The sequence below is a fragment of the Anabrus simplex genome, chromosome 1 (genome assembly GCF_040414725.1).
Source record: "Anabrus simplex isolate iqAnaSimp1 chromosome 1, ASM4041472v1, whole genome shotgun sequence".
Classification (NCBI taxonomy): domain Eukaryota; kingdom Metazoa; phylum Arthropoda; class Insecta; order Orthoptera; family Tettigoniidae; genus Anabrus; species Anabrus simplex.
The window spans coordinates 677,206,659-677,222,560 of NC_090265.1; the positions used below are offsets into that span (position 1 = coordinate 677,206,659).

Consider the following 15,902-nt stretch of genomic DNA (forward strand, 5'->3'; position numbering starts at 1 on the left):
TCCTCACCGCTAGATGGGAGCTTCATTAATTTCATTCCTGACCTGGTCGAATGACTGGAAACAGGCTCACTCTACACATGGGGGTGAAGGTGAGATACGACAAAACACGGCCGACTGGATCTCCCGCTGCGCTCCTAATACCGGCCTTGACAATCGCTTGTGAAGCCTAGCATAAAGCTGTAATTGGAAAGTTTCACCGTAATGCCGCTGGAGCGCTGGCCTACTACCCACTGACAGGAAGCAGTATACCGCAAATTGCCACATTTCCAGTTTTATTTATATGATTTTGCTGTAGTAAATGTTGGCAATGTGTTCGCAATGAGGTGCTTGTTGGCTTGATATTGAGATCTGATAGTTATGCACTAGTGAGTTTATTTTTTATTGTGTAGTGTGGTGATTATATTTTTTTTTAATTGTGTTTACTCATCTTGGAATTTGTGATATTCTTGTGCAACTTTTCGTACTTCGAGCAGAAATTTTATGGAAACAAGAACAAAGTGATTTCTCGCTGTAACTTCTTCCTGAACAAGGATTTTAATTTATGCGCTAATTCGTTTTTTTAATGGTGTGGTGATTTGCTTTTCTTTAACTGTGTTAGGAAGTATTCGAATATATATTGCTGTGTGCCTTTTTAGTATTCCGAAGAGGAAAAAATGAGCAAAGGGACACTATCATTTCACGAATTCTCTGTACACCAGGACAAAACTACGGAGTGGCTAAAAGCAGGTAGCAGTCTCATCTTAGTTTTCCGTTTCTATTTCAGGTATTTACCTTCGTTCTTTCTTTCTTTCTTACTTTGTTTACCCCTCCAGGGTTGCTTTTCTCTCGGACTCAGTGAGGGATCCCACCTCTACCACCTCAAGGGTAGTGTCCTGGAGCGTGAGACTGCGGGTCGGGGGATACAACTGGGAAGAATTACTAGTACCTCGCTGAGGTGGCCGCATCTTCTATGCTGAAGAGGAGCCTTATGTTGGGGATGGGAAGATTAGAAGGCATAGACAAGGAAGAGGGAAGAAAGCAGCCGTGGCCTTAAGTTAGTTACCATCCCGGTATTTGCTTGGAGGAGAAATGGGAAACTATGGAAAACCACTTCGAGGATGTCTGAGGTGGGAATCGATAACCCCCTCTACACAATTGACCTCCCAAGGCTAAGTGGACCCCGTTCCAGCCTTCGTACCACTTTTGACATTTCGTAGCAGGGCCAAGAATATGGGCAAATATCAACGAAAGTAACCTTTAGGATTAATCATTTTAACAGTACTAACCTATGTAACATTCTCCATAACTCTAAATTACGACAAATCGGCAATCAAAGTCAATATATTTTCCATAAAGAAGTATGCATTTCTACCGCAAATAGGTCGGCCGCCAGCGCCACGTGTCGAGCTGTGTAACTACTCCGATTACAGTGCCTGAACCCGATTGTCAAGGCCGGTCAACAGGCCGTATTTCAGATCCAGACCACTTGGAAGCGCTGCAGGGTGTAGAGTCGCGTCTTGATTGGCTGGCTTGCCTCATGCTCGTGGCCTATGCTCGTAAAATGGAAAATGGAGATTGAGTTCTGTACTGTTTATTACTGTTTAATTCTGTATGGTTATGACAAGAAGTTGCGACGAAGAAGGAACCGGTTAAAGTTTTTAGATACGGTACGCTTAATGTCCAAGTGTTGCTGTATGTTTGAGTTCTGTAGTTTTGCAATTTCATTGTAAGCTACATGTAATCAGAACATAAACATTGTTATTTTCTGCCCGAAGATGCTAAGTACAGCGAAGGTAAGTTATGGAAATAAAATTGTAAATAGTGTATTAAATTATACTTTTTCATTCCTTCCATTTCTTTGTTTTCGGTATTGAAACTTTGTTTATGAACGTCATGTTCTTTATTTCAGAGAGGTAACACCTTGAGGTTAAGGTACTCCTGCAAGTTTTCAACATGTACAAGTGGCTATTATGTCGATATGACTGGCAATCTCAACATCAAGAATACGCATTTTTTATAAATAAGGATTCTCTGAAGCAGTGGAAGCATGTGTGTCGTGAGAGTGATGGTGTAAATTGTTCTAGTTTTTATGTTTGTGAAGTTCATTTTATTGAGTAGGATCTTATTAACTACCGGCACACTAGGCAGCAATTTAATTTTAATGTTGTTCAATCAATCAATCAATCAATCAATGATCTGCATTTAGGGTGGTTGCCCAGGTGGCAGATTACCTATAAATTGTTTACCTAGCTTTCTCTTTAATATTTTCAACAAACTTGGAAATTTATTGAACATTTCCCTTGATAATTTTTTCCAATCCCTTACACCTTGTGCTATAAATTAATATTTGCCCCAATCTGTCCTCTTGAATTCCACCTTTATCTTCATATTAAACATGTGGAAACTATTCCCTATAATCCCTGTAACTTATTTTAGACATGCGTGTGTCAAGTAATAGCATGGCATAAAATAGAAATGTATTCCTGAATTAAATTTCAGTAATTTCACAAACAGGATTTGTAATCTAGATCTTTCAGTATTACGTGATGTTGAAGAGGTTGAGATTGGAGAAAACACACAAACTGGTGAGTATCATTTTTTTGTCAGTAAATCATTTATCAGTGCTCAGTTACAGAATGCTAACAAAGCTCTATATGGTATGTGGTGGAATGAGGATAAGGTTATGGCACTTTCAGTTTATAAATGTGGGTCTCGCTTATATCAATATTTGGTTACTCGATAAGCTTCCCTCTGTCAGGCGTTTGAACTCTTTACCATCTCAAGTACCTTATGACACTGGTCTGAATCCATCCATAGTTGAAGTGCTGAAAGTAGAGGTTCTAAAATGTCTGATATTGACAAATACTGTGCCCTCCTATTTGATGAAATGTCGCTAGGAAAGGGTTTGTATTATGAGGCTAATAAACAAGGCATATGTGGGTATGAAGATCTTGGTCTTTTAGGAAGGTCATCTGTACTAGCAAATCATGCATTAGTTTTCATGTTAAGAGGTATTCACAGAATTTGGAAACAAATACTGTAATTGCCTATTATTTCACCACAAATTCAGTACCAGCATGTAATGTAGCCTTACAACAGCTGATTGAATTTGTTATAAGTAAGGGTTGAAAGTTGTTTGCACAATTTGTGACCATGACTTGAGAAATCAGAAAGCATTGTCAAGGTAATTTAGATAGATCCAGTCCATTCCATTTTCTTGTGAATAGTGAAGGAATTGTTGTCATGTATCATGTTCCCCTTCTGAAAAATACCAGAAGTGCGTTAATTGAAAATAAGATTCAGGTTAATGATCACAGGGTGGTGAAATTTAAATACATTCAATATACAATATAGACCAAGAGAAAATATTTAAATCAATAAATAAATACTGATCTGCATTTAGGGCAGTCGCCCAGGTGGCAGATTCCCTATCTGTTGTTTTCTTAGCCTTTTCAGAAATGATTTCAAAGAAATTGGAAATTTATTGAACATTTCCCTTGGTAAGTTATTCCAATCCCTAACTCCCCTTCCTATAAATGAATATTTGCTCCAGTTTGCCCAGTCTGTCATCTTTGCCCAAACTGAGAAAAAAACATTTAAACTTCCAAGATGGCTGTGTGAATTAAAGTTAAATTTACTGCTGCACAGTTAAGCCATACTGTGGCAGCTGTAATTGAAACATATGTAGCTACTAAAAGTGTTGCCCTCAGAAGCTATATACATAGCAGAATTTGTAGAAGCAAGTGACAACCTTCTGGATTCTTTGAACAGTTGTAACCAGAATGCCCATGAAAATAAGATGTATAGATGTGCCCTTTCAGGAAATTCTCCACACATTGAGTTTTGGAACACTATTCTAAAAGAGATAGGTACCTGGAAAATAAGAGACCTCAAAACTGGTGGAGATAAGACATGCACATTCAGTTTCATTGATGGGTGGCAGATTACTATAAGATCTATTATGTTTTTTTGGAATAGGTAGAAGAAAGTAGGATTCAGGTTTCTTAATATGAAAGCTGTCAGTCAGGAGCCCTTAGAGAACGCATTATGTTGCATATGACAGCATGGCATTTCCAACACAAATCCTACATGTTTTCAGTTTGTAATACCTTTAAAAACTTGTATTGGAAATAATATGGCTTTGCCCTTCAAAACTATGGGTGTGATAGTGATAATTGTTTTCCCCTTGGCTATTTATATCAATTTTTAAAATTGCTGATGATGACAATCCAGGAGTACATGTGGCACTGGCTCTGTTGATCATGAAGGCATAAATTACTGTCTCAAGTCAGACCAGTAAATCCCACTCTGAACTTTTAAGAGGACAATCAAGCTGTGACATATGTAGAAGGATATATTTTGAAAGATTTAGGTATAAATAATGAGTGTGATGTGTGCAAGGGAAATCTACATTCACCTAACTTGACTGAAGGCCATTTCAAAGAAAACAGTAAATCAGCTAACTTGCAGTACGCCAGTGAACAAATGAAAGATTTTCTGCTTCATGTTCATGACCCATTCTATATATTTTTGGACAAATATGGTCATACAGAAGCATTGATAGCCTTAAAGGTGTATTTTCCAGGCCAGCCTACTCCTTTTGTAGGAAACATTGTTTTGAAAATGTAATTTTGCAGGCAGCTCTTACATTTCTCATTTAAAAGAGTGTAAACATTTGGTTGAGAGAAAGTATCCAGCTGGACATAACAAAAAAGGTTTAAAAAATTCAAGTCCCAGTTTTTATTTGTAAACAGTGTTAATTTTGCTAGAATTTATTATCAGGTTAGCTGTATGCAGGCTTAGGTAGTTTTAAGACTTGTGCAGTTGTATAGACTGTATGATTGCTTGTCCTATTTGCTGGCACCAATATATTTTCTTCATTGGTCGATTGGGTTTGCTATGCCATATGCTGGCCTAGGTAATTTCGTTTTAAGACTTGTGTGGTTGTAAGCATTATGTATGTATAGCCTATTGTATAGGCCTACTGCTTGTCTTTCAGTGATTAAGTTACACATTGCCATATGCATGCTGAGGAATTTTAAGTCTTGTGTGGTTGTAAATATTATCTGTATATACTGTATGGGTTCATGGTGTGGGTTTCTGTAGTCACATCCTAGTTCGTGAACCATGGGCAAAGGTTGAGTGGCCTAGCAAGTGGTCCTGAGAGTCCTGGGATCATTATGGAGGGTGAGACCAGGGCAATGATTAGACAGAGTTTTCAGGGATTTTAAGGTCAGGTTCACCTTGGGGGGGGGGGATAGAATAACACCCACAGTATCTCCTGCCTGTCATAAGAGGCGACTAAAAGTGGCCCTAGTGGCTCCAAACTTGGGAGCGTGGGTTGGTGACCATGGGGCCCTTAGCTGAGTACTGCATTGCGTCCAATTGCTTGTCAGGCTCCTCGCTTTCATCTTATTTTATCAGACCTCCCTTGGTCAGTTTTTGTTCTTTTCGACCCTGACGGTACTAGGTTGCGAATCCTAGGGAGTCTTTCATTTTCATGGCCCTTGTCTTCTTTGGCCGATATCTTCACTTTTCGAAGTGTCGGATCCCTTCCATTTTTTTCTCTCTGATTAGTATTATAGGCCTATAGAGGATGGTTGATTACGTGTACTTCTTCTCAAATCAATAATCACCATCACCAACACTTAAAAGTCAGAGGTGTAGAACTAAACGAAACCACGGAGCTAGTTGTGAGAACTAAACAAAACCACAGAGCTAATTGCGAAATGAGGGCTCTGAAGAGACATAGTTAATTCACAGAGAATTGTAGGGTAAACGGTGAAGGGCATAACCGTCTATAATGAAGATATATGTATTTTATTGATGCTTGTACTTTTGCTGAAACCATGGTACTGTAGTCTTCATTAACTGATGAAGACCTAGGCAATTTGAAGACTTGTATGGTTGCTTGTATTGTTTGTGAACATTGTAATGAAACTACCGGTACCACCTCTGCGACAACTCTAAACGCAGATCGCTGATGATTGATTGATTGACAGACTGATTGTCTTCTTTCATGTACCTATCCTTTCTCTGATGGAAAGATCAGTTTCATCTGCTTTCCCTGTTGTCATTTATAATGTTTGTAGTGTTTTCAATGTATTAAGTTGCAATTCAATAAACTTCAAATGTCATGATTTTGTTTTTATTGGTTGATAAGATTACGTTAGTCTTTCTCCCACAGAATACAAACCACTCAAAGCTCCTCATTCCAAATTGAACACACAGTGTCATTGTATGCGACGTTGTGGTCCTGTTCCCAATGACAAATTTTATTTTTCAGCTTGTAGGTTTCCGAAATTAGTGAGCTGGCTGCGGTGATAGGTATGAGAATCTTAGCTTGCAGAGTACTTCCTGGCATGAAAACTTTCGTTTTGTTATTTAGAATATCCTGCGTCCCCACACGTTTCTCAGTATTTTAACATATTGAATAACATATTGAATTCCGTTTCATTGTGTATACGAAAGTCTGAAAATACAAAGTAATTTATGAACCAGTAATAAAACATATTGCTCATTTATGCCATATTCATTATGAGAGAAAAAATGTAGACTATTACATATTATTCAACATGTTAAGATATTGAGAAACGCGTGGGGAGGCGAGCTATCCTATATAACTAAACGAAAGTTCTCATACCAGGATGTACTTTGCAAGCTAAGATTCTAATACCTATAACCACGGCCAATTTGATGCGTCGCTCTCGCTAGCGCAGGAAGGGATCCATTCGGCCGTGCTATCACTTAGCATCCAGACCACTACGAGCGCTGCGGTCATCTTTGTTTCCAAGTTCTAACATGGACTGTGTACTTCTGTTATATATTGGTGTTCTGTGCTCTACATTCAGTTATCTTTTCAAATTTAAACTCCCTCGTCCCACTCTTATTCTTTTCCAACCCTGATAGCATTATTAGATTTGTGAGGTCTAACGAGTCATGTTTTGCTGCCTTTCTTGGATCTTCCCTACACATACCAGACTTTTAAAAATAAGAAATATATTGCTCGTCTTCCTGCTTCGATTTATATTAAAGGGATACTGATAATATTCTTGTTTTTCCTCTTCAGTGTTACCAACTAGCCAACACTAAATGGCGCTGTTGAAACAGTGGGGAAAACCACCGCCTAAATCTAACCAAAAACCTGGCTGAAATCTTCATTATTTTTAAAATTCAGACAATTGTTTCAAACAATATAGGCTATCGAATGCCAAAATATATATATTCTAAGTTTCATACCTCACAAAAAGTGGAGTTTATAATCCTCATAACCATAACAACTATCGACGAGTCCGCAGAAATGTCTAAACGTTGGTGTTAAAAAACCAATATTTTTAAACAACCCTTTCCTAATTTCCGGACGAATGGTGGAATGGAACTTTTCCCATTTCTAAAGTTAAACTAGCGTACCGTAATCACTACAACTATAACAATTAAAAACGATTAGTAAATGACAAATAATAATAACAATAATGTTATTGCTTTACATCCCACTAACTAATTTTTACGGTTTTCGGAGACGCCGTGGTGCCGGAATTTAGTCCCTCAGGAGTTCTTTTACGTGCCAGTAAATCTACCGACACGAGCCTGACGTATTTGAGCACCTTCAAATACCACCGGACTAACCCAGGATCGAAACTGCCAAGTTGGGGTCAGAAGGCCAGAGCCTCAACTGTCTGAGTCACTCAGCCCCGGCTAAATGACACTTAGTCTATGTTACAATACTGAAACTTAAAACGTCGAACAGTAGTAGACCGTTTTGTCGTCAATTGTTGAGGACCGTTTTGTCGTCAATTGTTGAGTTTCCTTCAGCGTTGCCATATTTGTAGTGTTACAAAAAGAGACAAAATACAGAAAATCTCGGCCCTGGCTTTCAAAAACCTCAGACCACCGATCGCACTATTTCCCCTCTGAACAATACCTAAACACTTCCACATTCAGTGGGGAACCACCGATGTTGGCAGTCTGCTTAGAACAACCATCATTCATCCTATTCCTAGGAAGTGACTGATTTCGCACTCATTACACTGCAACTACTATTACGATTTGCACTCACATTGCCCTTCATTTAGAATTAGTTGCTCCGATGCTAGTTGCATATTGGGCAACGCCAGTTCTTCAGTGTGCCGCCAGATGTTCCGCCGTATCCCAGTAGAGAGCTATCTCATTTTAAGTAATTTTTCGACGAATTTTAGGTCATTTTACAACCTATTTTTCCTCACTTTTTAGGTCATTTTTCGTAATTTAATACGTCATAAAAATCCGGGATCCAATCGAAGGATTGGAATAGGGTTCTCTTAGCCTCATGATTAAAACTGAAAAGCTGTCTGGTATGATCTCTTTTACAAGGGACTTAAAGACTCACTTACACAGAAAGATTTTCGGTGACGATTGAATGAAGATACGGCGACCTTAATTAAGATGCAGCCCCAGCATTTGTCTAGTGTGAAAATGGGAAGCCACGGAAAACCATCTTCGGGACTGCTGATGGTGCAGTTCGAACCCACCATCTCCCGAATGTAATCTTTACAGTTACGCTGCCCGTATCGTGTAGCCAACTTGTTCGGTAAGGGCCAGTAATTGGGAGTCCCCCTTTGAGGTGGACAACACAAACTTTTTGCACTTTTAGAGCTCCTTCGATAGGACGGACGATCCTGCGGGTGTGCTCTGACCACTGCCGACGGGTGGATAAACCGTCTGGGGGTTCACGGCTTCGGAAAACAACGTGTTCAACTTTTTTAAAATATTTGATCTTTACATAGATGTAAAATAGTGACATTGCTTGATTACCAATGCGACTTTCCTTTTAAGGCACACGGCTGCAGCTCCAGAAAGTTACCAAAACAACGAGTAATGACAGGGAGAGGATGCAAGGTGCAATTACTTTGAGCTGATAAATTTTGCTCCGATTCTGTAGACGATGCTTGCGTAGGAATAAATGCTTCAAGAACGTATTAGCCGTCAGACTACCTTCTTCTTCCTTTTCTTTTTCTTTATCTGTTTACCCTCCAGTGTAGGTTTTTCCCTCGGATTCAGCGAGGGATCCCACCTCTACCGCCTGAAGGGCAGTGTTCTGGAGCTTCAGACTCTGAGTCGGGCGATACAACTGGGTAGGATGACCAGTACCTCGCCCAGGCGGCCTCACATGCTATGCTGAACAGGGGCCTTGCGGGGGATGGGAAGATTGGAAGGGATAGACAAGGAAGAGAGAAGGAAGCGGCCGTGGCCTTGTTAGGTACCATCCCGGCATTTGCCCGGAGGAGAAGTGGGAAACCACGGAAAACCACTACCAGGATGCCTGAGGGGAGGATCGAATCCCCCTCTACTTAGTTGACCTCCCGAGGCTGAGTGAACCCCATTCCAGCCCTCGTACCACTTTTCAAATTTCGTGGGAATCGAACTCGGGCCTCCGAGGGTGGCAGATAATCACACTAACCACTACAACACAGAGGCGGACCGTCAGACTACCGGTACTGTTGTTTACGTCTTGACAACACGTATTACTAATTAAAAGTTTCATTAATTACATGAACTTAGGCTAAGTACGCCTATTGATTCTATACAAATCGTAGTTACCAAATATTCTGGTTCATTGCGGTTAAATACATCAGAACCCCAAAATTTTGACATTAAAAATCCCTTCAAAATTTAATGCAATTATTAGCCGCGCGCTCTGATACAATGCTTCGGCTAATTTCGGGGCTGTTCGATGAAACTCGTGTGTATTGCTGGTCAACTCGCCAGCGATACCTGAGCTATGTTTTCCTTACTCCTCACAGCCCCTCACTATGCGCACCCTCCTTAGGCTTCCATCACATTGGAGGCACGCTTGTGCAAGTAATTTGGTGGCGCGCGCGTGCGCAAGCGTGCACATATAAACAAAATCTGCAAGAGAGTGACAGAAACAAGTGGTGACTTGTCCATCGCCGCTCATACTGCCCGCCACAAGCAAGTGCACGCTTGTGCAAGCTTGATCCGACCCAACTTCGAAACAGAAATATTTGTTTTGTAGTTGCAAGCGTGTGTGATCTCGGTTGATTTCTGACCATCGAAGCAGTGACTGTGTGGTGTTTTGGAGCTCTTCAGGTGATACACACTTTCGGAAATTAGATTGCCTCCTTCTTCTAGGTGTGATTTTGTCCAGTATATAGTAGAAAGTGTCCGGTATCATTCTGAAGTATTCAAAAAACTTATCAGGCTGTCTAAGAAAATCGTTCAATATTCGTGCATTCTCTCCATCTTCCTCTCTGTCCAAAAAATACTCGTTCACCCACTTTTCCCTGATTTCCTGCTCATCCAAAAACAAACTTTAAAACACTATTTTCCAAAACAATGTCCTCATCGTCTGACATCTCCATTTCGACTGACCTGTTCATAATAATTAACTTGCACCTGTTTGCATTTAGTGTGAGCACATTGCTGTTCACGCCAAATTGCGCACGCGCGCGCCACCAAATTACTTGCACAAGCGTGCCTCTAATGCGATCGAAACCTTACGTCTCACAGCTCCGCACCATAGTCCTGCAATTGAATCTCTTCGCTAGTTCCGAAGAGCAACAGTGTGTTGATGTCAAAATTACAGCAACGTGCGCGAATATACAGAGCTAATTAAAAGAATAGACTCTTGATAAACCATTTTACTATGACTAATCTATTTCTAGGGGGTTCAATGAACCACTGAACTATAGAACGCGCCGCCACTGGTTCTGAATCTCCTAGATTATGTAACTAAGACTGGCAACATTTCTAAATCGATATATTACTTCCTCGTTTATGCGTGATGACCTCAGGTGAGTGGCCTTCCGAAATAAGGGATATTAAAACGTTGGTTAGCAGCAGACCATCATTCTGGACTTGCTTCTAGCCAAATTTCAATGTAAATACGTACATTACTAACTAGATAGTTACTTAACGTCCTAGAATACATATTTACAGTGCATCTGATGTAATTACAGGTCCATGCGTGTTTACATGCCAATATAATTAGTGATTGAGGAGCGTTAGAAAGCGTTCGTTCCCATCCAACACATGTGCAGTTTCCCTTGAGGTCTTATTGGTTTAAAGGCTTTCATCACTTCGTTTAAATACATCACCAGGCTAAAATCAACACGTTATCATATCGCAATAATATCAAGGCTCATGTTATGCTTTGTTTCTTGTTGTTGCTGCTGCTGTCTATACAGTGGCTTAGGGCCATTATGGGCAAAAATCCTACCTAATTATTGCATGTTAAGTATGTCTGATGACCTCTTTTGTGAGGTATCTTCGTAAAATGTCCGCCTCTGTGGTGTAGTGGTTAGTGTGATTAGCTGCCATCCACTTCTCCTCCAGGCAAATGTCGGGATGGTACCTAACTTAAGGCCACGGCCGCTTCCTTCCCTCTTCCTTGTCTATCCCTTCCAATCCCCCCATCCCTCCACAAGGACCCTGTTCAGCATAGCAGGAGAGGCAGCCTGGGCGAGGTACTGGTCATCCTCCCCAGTTGTATCCACGGCCCAGAGTATGAAGCTCCAGACGTTACAGACATAAAATTTGGTATTTGGAATCTCCTTTAACATAAAAGAACACAAATTATTGTTTTCAAAAATCCACTTAAGGGGTGAGGGTTGAAAAAATGAGGAAGGAGTTGAATTCTTTATATGAGGATACATATATCTCAGAAACGGAAGATGTTACAGACGTTAAAATTGGTAGGCCGTACTTGGAATTTCTTTCAAAAATACATGAACGCACTTTTTCTGGAAAATCCACTTAAGGGGAATTTTTTTAAAAAGCGGGTGATATTTTAAAATGAGTATCTTATTCTCTTTTACCGGTTTCCCCACACCTGTCGGCTCGCGGGTGCGAAATGTGTAGCACGTGTGGATTTGATGCTGTTTTACGACTGGATGCTCTTCCTGACCCCAATCTGATGTGTAGGAATGTAACTACTATTGCGTGTTCCTGTTGTGGCTGGTAATGTGGTGTGGTGAGTGAATATGAAGAGGAGAGTGTTGGGACAAACACAAACAACCTGTCCTCGAGCCAGAAGAATTAATCACACGCGATTAAAATATCCGACCCAGCCCGGAATCGAAACCGGAACCCTGTGAACCGAAGGCCTCAACGAAGAATTCTCAGCCAAGGAGTGGGGCAGTTTTTAAAATGGGTATATCTAAAGTATCGCCGCCTCTGTGGTGTAGTGGTTAGCGTGATTAGCTGCCACCCCCGGAGGTCCGGGTTCGATTCCCGGCTCTGCCACGAAATTTGAAAAGTGGTACGAGGGCTGGAACGGGGTCCACTCAGCCTCGGGAGGTCAACTGAGTAGAGGTGGGTTCGATTCCCCACCTCAGCCACCCTGGAAGTGGTTTTCCGTGGTTTCCCACTTCTCCTCCAGGCGAATGCCGGGATGGTACCTAACTTAAGGCCACGACCGCTTCCTTCCCTCTTCCTTGCCTATCCCTTCCAATCTTCCCATCCCTCCACAAGGCCCCTGTTCAGCATAGCAGGTGAGGCCGCCTGGGCGAGGTACTGGTCATACTCCCCAGTTGTATCCCCGACCAAGAGTCTGAAGCTCCAGGACACTGCCCTTGAGGCGGTAGAGGTGGGATCCCTCGCTAAGTCCGAGGGAAAAACCGAACCTGGAGGGTAAACAGATGATGATGATGATATCTAAAGTATATCTCAGTAACTTAGCATGTTGCAGGCGTGAAAATTGGTATTTGTAATCTCCTTTAGAAATAAAGAAACCCCCTTTTTTTTGTGTCTGTTTCTCACATGTAGAGTTCCATATCGCATGTTCCAGATTTAGCTCTGTCAGTAGCTTGGGTCATCTTAGTCCGAAAAGGCAGTGCCACAAACGTGGTTTACAAAGAGGTTCTGGCGTAAATGAAATGCAATTTTTCGGCGAGTTTTTATACTTTAGGGGTTTTCTGATAATGTCTTAGTGCAGTACCGAGGAACAATTAATTTTTATCAACTTACAAAATCCTCGCGAGCAAAGCCGTGGGTAATAGCTAGTTAAAAATAAATAAATAAATAAATAAACAAATAAATAAATAAATCTAAAATCACTTCCGCCCTAAATACGGTACCAGAAAAACCGCGTAAAATCGCTTGTTTCTTTACTCGTTTTCTTTTTGATTCAGATCATAGCCAAATTAACTTATTTACATAATTCTTTCTGTATTGTGTTCCTTTGTTCAATACCCTCAGGCGTTTTTTGATTTTTGAAAAATGTCCATACCGAATGTAGTTATAAGGGCATAAGTGAAACTCTGCATTGAGTCACATTAGCGCTCGTAGCTTGGTGCTTAAAAGTGAAACAATGCACAGAAAAACATTAGCGCTCGTAGTGGTAGAAAAAGACAAACTGCTAATCTAATCGACCGGATAACGACGATTAAGAAAAGGATTGTAATTTTAGGAATAAATAAAGAATATATTCTTATACTTTAATACATTTTATTTACCTATAATTCGTAGCTCATATCCCTAGGATGTTTTCAACATTGAGATACTTCCCAATTTTATTTATTTCCGGTACTATACTTTGTGCGGTGTTCAATCCGAATCCGCGGTGAATCGGGCCGCATTTAACTGGGCTTCCACTATATATGACTTCTAAACAAGCTGGGAAACCAACCTCGAGATCTCCAGATAATATATTAACTATTCAAGTCAAGGATAAAGCACTACACAGTAGGAACAACACATTAGTTGGCTCGAGTAGGCAGGGCACCACAATTAGTTACACGGTAGAGTTCGTTGTATACAAAAAAAGTAGTAGACATGAGCAATTTTTTAAAGTTCTCTCTACAATAGGGAGTGTGGAGGGGCGGTCCACTAGGAAAACAAATGTGGTACAGACCTGTCAATTGAACCCTGGCACTGATGAATTGTTTAATGTATACGGAGTTTGTTGGAGAAGCAAATAATTCAGCTGCAGTAAAGTGCATGTGTCCGCGGTTTGAACCAACATGTCCAACTTTGGTATGCGGTCAACCTTCCAACAACAAGCCGTGACAGGGCTGAGACTAGCTGACAGGTAATTCATCTAAAACATAACACTACAGCAGCCCACTCAAATAAAAATAAAATAACCAGGAAACATTCAGAATAAATTCAGGGAGGGAGTAATGAATCGCTATTACGGTGTAAAGATATTTTCATAAAAGACGTGATAGTTATAATAATAATAATAATAATAATAATAATAATAATAATAATAATAATAATAATAATAATAATAATAATAATAATAATAATCGCTATATATTACAAAATTTCGGCAGATATCTTCAAAAATATGAATCTGCAACATTAATGCTGGGAGATAAATCAGGAAAGTTAGCCCATAGTGACCAAGAAAATGCAGAGATCCTCGCAGAGACATTAAACAAACTTCTAAATTGCAATGACCCACTAGAAACTTTTCAAGTTAACACCGACACACCCATTTTGACCACCCCTGATCTAATAGATCCTCCAACCATCAACGAAGTAGAACTCGCAATTAAACAACTAGAAAATTACAAGGCATGTGGTAAAGACCTAGTCTTTGCAAAACTCCGGAAAAAAGTTGGGAAACCTGCGGTAATAAATCTCCATCAACATCTAGTAGAAATATGGATCACGGAAAAAATTCCGGAGCACTGAACCACAGGAATAGCCAATCCATTATTTTGAAAAGGAGATAAAACCAATCCAGACACCGTAATTGAAGAAGAATAACCCCTCTGGACTGCACGTACAAAATTTTCTCTGGTCTAATTTACAACAGGATCAAAAACAATCTGGAACTACAACTTGGAGAATACCAAGGAGGATTCAACCATACAGAAGCTGCGCAGACCAAATTCTCAGCCTGAAACTAATAATGGGATATTACCCGTGCAGATATGAACAGCTCTTTATCTCATTCATAGATTTCAAATAAGCATTTGATAGTATCCATAGAGCCAAACTTTTAAAAATCCTTAGATAATATGGTCTTCACCCCAAATTTAAAAAAAAACATCAAATAACTTTAACCGACACAAATTCCGAGGTAAAGTTCAGAGGAGAAGTGTCAAAATCTTTTATAATAAAAACTGGCCTGATTCAAGGTGACGGATTATCTCCCCTGCTTTCAAATATGGCTCTCGATTACATCATGAAACTTTGGCAAAAGGAAAACCCACCTACAATAAAAATTGAAGCAAAACCCTCAATAAGAACAAACTGCCTGGGATTTGTGGACGATTTAATTCTCTTAGCCCTTGACTCGGAAGAAGTTTGTGCCCAAATCACTAGTCTCCAAAAACATCGCCCTAAAAATAGGATTACAAATATCCTTCGAGAAAACTGAGATCATGCCCATAAAACCCCTGAGCATAACATAAATAAAGTCTTCATAAATGATCAAAAATTAACACAGTTCAACAATTTAAATATCTTGGAGAAATCATTACACCCAACTTAAGAGAGAAAGAAACATGGATAAACAGAACCAACAAAATGAAAAAAGCACAATTTCTAACCTGATCAACTTGTTGTTTCAGTAATCAGTCCATAGACTGGTTTGATGCAGCCCTCCACGCCACCCTATCATATGCTAATCTTTTTATTTCAACGTAACTGCTACATCCTACATTTGCTCTAATCTGCTTCTCATATTCATACCTTGGTCTACCCCCACCGTTCTTACCGCCTACATTTCCCTCAAAAACCAACTGCATAAGAACTGGGTGTCTTAAGATGTGTCCTATCATTCTATCTCTTCTTCTGGTCAAATTTAGCCAACTCGATCTCCTCTCACCAATTCGATTATCTCTTCATTAGTGATCTATAACGTCAGGCATATCAAGACGAGTTATCTCTCCTTTTATAACGGGTCCTCTAGTTATTATTATTATTATTATTATTATTATTATTATTATTATTATTATTATTATTATTATTAT

At 39.9% G+C, this 15,902-nt stretch overlaps 1 pseudogene; it reads left to right on the top strand.

Annotated features, from left to right (window-relative positions):
* Positions 1-3,603: 3,603 nt before the first annotated feature.
* Positions 3,604-4,189, top strand: LOC137502852 (uncharacterized; annotated as a pseudogene).
* The last annotated feature ends 11,713 nt before the right edge of the window (positions 4,190-15,902 follow it).